The 6,000-nt window shown below is 40.9% G+C and overlaps 1 protein-coding gene across 3 annotated transcripts in view; it reads left to right on the top strand.

Annotated features, from left to right (window-relative positions):
- The window catches only part of PLEKHG1 (pleckstrin homology and RhoGEF domain containing G1), a 127,659-nt gene that overhangs the window by 45,681 nt on the left and 75,978 nt on the right, over positions 1–6,000 (top strand). The gene's annotated exons all lie outside the window — the stretch shown is intronic.

Raw genomic sequence — 6,000 nt, 5'->3', positions numbered from 1 at the left:
CCCCCCCCCCCCCCCCCCCCCCCCCCCGCCAAGCTCTTGTGTTTATCAGTCTACAGGGACTCTTTGTTTTAGTGCATGATAGTGTAGACAGTGTCAGGGTAGGTGGAGGAAAGAAGGATGCTTTGCACATGCTTGCTGACGTGAAACACACTGAAAGCTATTCTGCCCATTGCCATGGCTTCCAGAAGAGGTTGCTCTTAGTACTGGAGACACCACGTTAGTTGGAAGAATAACCTTACACATGGGAAGATAAGCCTTCTCTCAAATCAGCAGAGGGGAAGAAAGAAACCTAGTGACCAGTCCTGAGGAGTCTGTAGGGCCTGTGCACCATTTTCTCTGTCTAGAGACTTAGCATAGAGACTCAGACTCTGATAGAATGGAATCTGAGTTAGCTTTTGTCCAGGGCCACCCCTCCCTCCAGGACAAGGCTGTCGATTTGGATGTGATTTTCTGATGAAGTCTGGCTTGCTTTGGATCCTGTTGGAGAAACAAGACTGTTTGGTGTGGAAAAGGGGCAGTTTGTGTCTCTGCCGCTCTCTTCCCTTAGCCGTGAAAATAGGATTCTCTGTGGGCATCTCCTGGACCAGCCATAACTGCTTAGGACTGTGGAGAAGAGGAGAAAGGTCTCGAACTAAGAGAGAAGGCTGTTGAGAAGAGGTGAACTGTCATGGCTTTTATTACCCTTTTATTTGCAGATGTCCTCACTAAATACTTCCCCTCCAGTATAAATAACATTTATTATACTGACGCTTTTTATGAGGTCGTGTAGAGTTTTTTGAATACCGGGGGAAATATGTGTTCAATGCTGGAGTGTAGGACTTGGCAGGAATTGTTTTTAATGAAGGCTTGTTATGTGGGTAGATTTCATGAAGAACTTACACTGTGGGATTTGGCACAATTTAATGTACTTTTTTTTTTACGTGGCATTTGAGTACTTTTTTTGAATGTCTCTATTTGTTTTTCCCTCCAAGGGCTTTTATCATAAAACCATTTAAGATCTAAGATAATTTAGAAGCAAACCTGTTAAATAGTTTTCTGCTTGTGTTGGAGCTATTCCTTAAACAGCACATCTAATTGCTGCACATAACCCCCCAGTCTCACTTTGACTATACATGTCCAGATCTCTTTATTATTATTGTTGTTGTCATCGTGTTCCCTTCTTCCCTCCCCAACCTCATTCTCCTCTTTCGCCACCTCAATGACAAAAACTTAGAAGGTAGAAACACAGTGATTTCTTTCCACTTCTCTTTTTGTTTGTTTTTATTGAAGCGTAATTGACATACAATATCCTGTTAGTTTCATGTGTACAATGTAGTGATTTGACATTTGTATACATTGTGAACTGATCACAATAAGCACATTTACCATCTATCATCGTACAAAGTTAATACAATATTATTGACTGTATTCCCGGTGCTGTACATTACATCCTCATAGCTTATTTATTTTATAACTAGAAGTTTGTACCTCTTAATCCCCTTCACCCATTTCGCGCCCCACCCCCAGCCCCCGTTCCCTCTGGCAACCTCTGTTCTCTGTACCTGCGAGTCTTGGTTCCGTTTGGTTTTGTCTGTTTTGATTTTTATATTCCACTTGTAAAAGTAAAATCACATGGTATTTGTCTTTCTCTGACTGACCTATTTCACTTAGCATAATGTCCTCAAGGTCCACAAATGGCAAGATCTCATTCTTTTTTGTGGCTGAGTAGTATCCCATTGTATATATACACCCCATCTTCTTTATCCATTCATTTATCTATGGTTGTTAGGTTGTTTCCATATCTTCATATCCATATCTATTATAAACAATGCTGCAGTGAACACGGTGCAGATATCTTTTCAAATTAGTGTTTTCATTTTCTTTGAATAGATACCAAGAAGTGGAATTGCTGGATCATATGGTAGCTCTTTTTGAGGAAACTCCATATTGTTTTCCGCAGTGGCTGCACCAAGTTGCGTTCCCACTGTGTATGAGAGTTCCCTTTTATCTACATCCTTGTCAACACTTGTTGTTTCTTGTCTTTGATAATAGCCATTCTGACAAGTGTGAGATAACATCTCATCGTGGTTTTGATTTACATTTCCCTGATGATTAGTGATGTTGAGCATCTTTTCATGTGCCTATTGGCCATCTGTATATCTTCTTTGAAAAGTATCTAGGGGCACCTGCGTGGCTCAGTCATCGGGCATCTGCCTTTGGCTCAGGTCATGGTCCCAGGGTCCTGGGATTGAGCCCCACATCGGGCTCTCTGCTCAGCGGGAAGCCTGCTTCTCCCTCTCCCACTCCCCCTGCTTGTGTTCCCTTTCTTGCTCTCTGTCAAATAAATAAAATATTTTTTAAAAAGTATTCAGATCGGGCGCCTGGGTGGCTCAGTTGGTTAAGCAACTGCCTTCGGCTCAGGTCATGATCCTGGAGTCCCTGGATTGAGTCCCTGGACTGAGTCCCGCATCCGGCTTCCTGCTCGGCAGGGGGTCTGCTTCATCCTCTGACCCTATCCCCTCTCAGGTGTGTTCTCTCTCTCATTCTCTCTCTCTCAAATAAATAAATAAAATCTTTAAAAAAAAAAATATTCAGATCATCTGCCCATGTTTTAATCAGATTGTTTGGTTTTGTGTTACTAAGTTATATGCGTTCTTTATGTATCTTAGATATTAACCCCTTGTTAGAGATACGATTTGCAAATATTTCTCCCATTCAGTACATTGCCTTTTTCATTTTGTTAATGGTTTCCTTTGCTTTGCAGACGCTTTTTAGTTTGATGTAGTCCCATTTGTTTATTTTTGCTTTTGTTGCCCTTATCTGAAGAGACAGATCCAAAAAAAATCACTAAGACTGGTGTTGAGCTTACCGCTTACTTTTTCTTCTAGCAGTTTTATGCTTTCAGGTCTTACATTCAAATCTTTAATTCACCTTGAGTTAATTTTTGTATATGGTGTAGGAAAGTGGTCCATTTTCATTCTTTTGCATATGGTTGTCTAGTGTTCCTGATGTTGTTTATTGGAGAGACTGTTTTCTCCCCATTATATATTCTTCTTCCCTCTTTTGGAAATTAATGAACAGTATGTATATACATAGGTTTATTTCTGGGCTTTCTATTCTGTTCCATGGATCTACGTGACTGTTTTGATGCCAATCCTGTAGTGTTTTAATTACTATAGCTTTGTATTATAGTTTGAAATCAGGCATTGTGATACCTCTGGTTTTTGTGGTTGTTTTTTTTTCCTTTTTCAAGATTGCTTTGGCTATTTGGGTCCTTTGTGGTTCCATACGAATTTTAGAATGATTTGTTCTAGCTCCATGAAAAATGCCATTGGAATTTTGATAGGGATTGCAGTGAATCTGTAGATTGCATTGGATAGTACGGATATTTTAACAATATTAATTCTTCCAACCCATGAGCACAGACTCTCTTTCCATTTATTTATGTCTTCTTCAATTTCAGTACAGACTGTCTTTCCATTTATTTATGTCTTCTTCAATTCTGAGTGTTCATCTATTCTACCCATTGTAATGTAATGTGGGAGGAAGGGCAGAGACCTGGATTTTCACTTTTTTCCAGTCCTAATGAGTTGGCTCATGTTGAGTGTTCTGTTCATTTGCAATCAGTCAGAAGGTATTAACAATGTAAATGTTCAAGGTGAGCAGCGTTTAGTGAAAGCAAGGCCAGTAGAAGTTTTCAGAGTTGATAAGTAAAAGTAGCATAGGAAAGTAGCTGTTGGCTCTTGACAAGAGTTGGCATGTACTTAATGACGGCTGCCAGTTTAGGTTATTCTCTCCAAATCTTTATGGTTAGATCTTCAGTGAAAACTTAGGAACATTATTTAAAACACTTACATTAATCAGATTCTCCTGGGAGCATGGTAGACAGTGACATCATCAAGCTTTGTGACCATTCCTACCACCTCACTGGTTCCCAACAGCTGTAAACACACTATGTATCTAACACTTCTAAATTTTATCAATATGTGCCTTGATAACAACAATAAAAACACTAAGAAATAAACATGAACAGCAACTAATATTTGAGTACTTACCGTATATCGGGCGCCGCCTTAAGCCCCATCCTCACTCACAGCCCCATCATGTGGGTATTAGTATAATTTTCCTGTTTTAGCACAAGAATATTGAGCGTGCAGAAGGTTAAGTAAGTTGTCCAAGGCCACATAGACAGTGGTAGAGCTGGAACTGAAACGGGCCTCATTCCAGAGCCCACTCCTTTTACCAGTAGTCTACACTGTTATTGCAAATCTTCTCTTAGAACCTAGCAAAGGGTTCAAAAGTTTTGCCCTCTTCTTACTCTCTCTGGAGCAGGGTTTTGCAACAGGAGCCCCACAGACATTTTGGATTGGACAATTCTTGGTTGTGGGAGACAGTCATGAGTGTTGTAGGATGTCTCGCAGCAAACCTGGCCTCTACCCACTAGGTGCCAATAGAACCACCATCATCTCCTTTTGTAACAACCAAAAATATCTCTAGACATTGCAGAACATCCTCTGCAGGACAAAATCACCTCTGGCTGAGAACCTCTGCTCTATAGATTTGGAACACGTCTTACACATCTGTGTAAGAATAGGCTAAGCCACAGTCACAGATAGAAACTCCCCAGTGGCTTAATAGAACAGGAGTATATTTCTTTCTTCTGGAACAGTAGGTGTGCAGGTTGGCGGGAGCGGTGCTCCTGCATGCACTCATTCGAGGACCCCAGCTGATGAGGCTCTGCCATCTTCAAGATTGCTGCAGTCTGCACCATCTCATTTGGCTAGAAGCACAAGGAGACAGGGAGACATGCCTGGGGGAGGTTTCTAAGACAGGCACAGAAGGGGCTCAGCCCCCTGGCCTCATTCCCCAGGTGAGACTCTTCTCAGATGGCCACAACAAACTGCAGATGGAGTCTAGCTGTGTGCCCAAAGAAGGCGGGAAACATTTGGTGAGCACCTGGCAGTCTGCAATGACACATTGTATAGAATTAAAACATTCCTGTTGTGAAACTACACCGTGTGTCTTCCCCCAACCCCACCAACCGTCACTAAAAATAAAAATGAACAAGGAAGAAAGCAAGAATGATTTTGGTGATGCTTACTGCTGAGATTATGGTGACTCCCTCTGCCAAGTGGTACTACAGAATGTTTTAAATGAGTTCTCCATTTCGGTCTTGGAACAGACTCAGACCAATGTGTCTTTTTTGCTCCTCTCTCCCTTCTCACTTATCTTCATCACTCCCTTTTTCTTTTCCCTTTCTCCCATCATTCTACTCATCCCCATCCACACAACCAGCCAGTAGGGCTCTTTGGAATTATTGAACACCATAGGTAGTATTCCGGTTTAAAAACAGGGCTGCCGGGCCTAGCAACAGTTCAAAAGCAGGGTTTGTGCTTATCTTGCTAGTGTTCTGGGAACCTTGTGAGCAGAAGGCAAATCAATGAGGATAATGGACCGAAGCCATTAACCACTTAACAGAATGATGCTTGGGATCTACAAGTTTATGGCCACACTGATAAAGTTTATTTGAAAACTGAATGCTCTCCTTTTTACTGCTATGCTCTTCTTTAAAACTCATTTCTTAGCCATTTGGAGAAGCCAAAATGAGAATTATGGATATTTCAACAAAAAATGAGCAATGAAAGACCAAACTGTGAAAATTGTTTTTATACATTCTTAGCTTTTTACACCCCAAACTAACTGATGTTATTATGGATGCTTTTCGGTAAGAAGTGGAAGTCAATTTGCATCCTTCCAGAAGTGAACTTACAGAAAATAAATTTACCATTGATAAACGGTAGTCTGTTTATATTGTTAACCTTCACCTGGGGTACGGTTTTCAAATTACTTTGTAGAAATAGCATAATGATCACCAATTGTTGTAATAATTATGGGTGCAGTGATGGTCTCATTGTCTCCCTGAGAAATACTAAACCTCAGATAATGGAAAAGTCACCCTTGAGTTCCTGACAGTCCTGATTTGTGACTTGCTTCTTGAAATGTGGGGAGAGATGAATAATT

Source organism: Neomonachus schauinslandi, chromosome 8 (genome assembly GCF_002201575.2).
Source record: "Neomonachus schauinslandi chromosome 8, ASM220157v2, whole genome shotgun sequence".
NCBI lineage: Eukaryota > Metazoa > Chordata > Mammalia > Carnivora > Phocidae > Neomonachus > Neomonachus schauinslandi.
The sequence above is the reverse complement of the archived record's forward strand: the minus strand, read 5'-3'. Positions and strand labels throughout refer to the sequence as shown.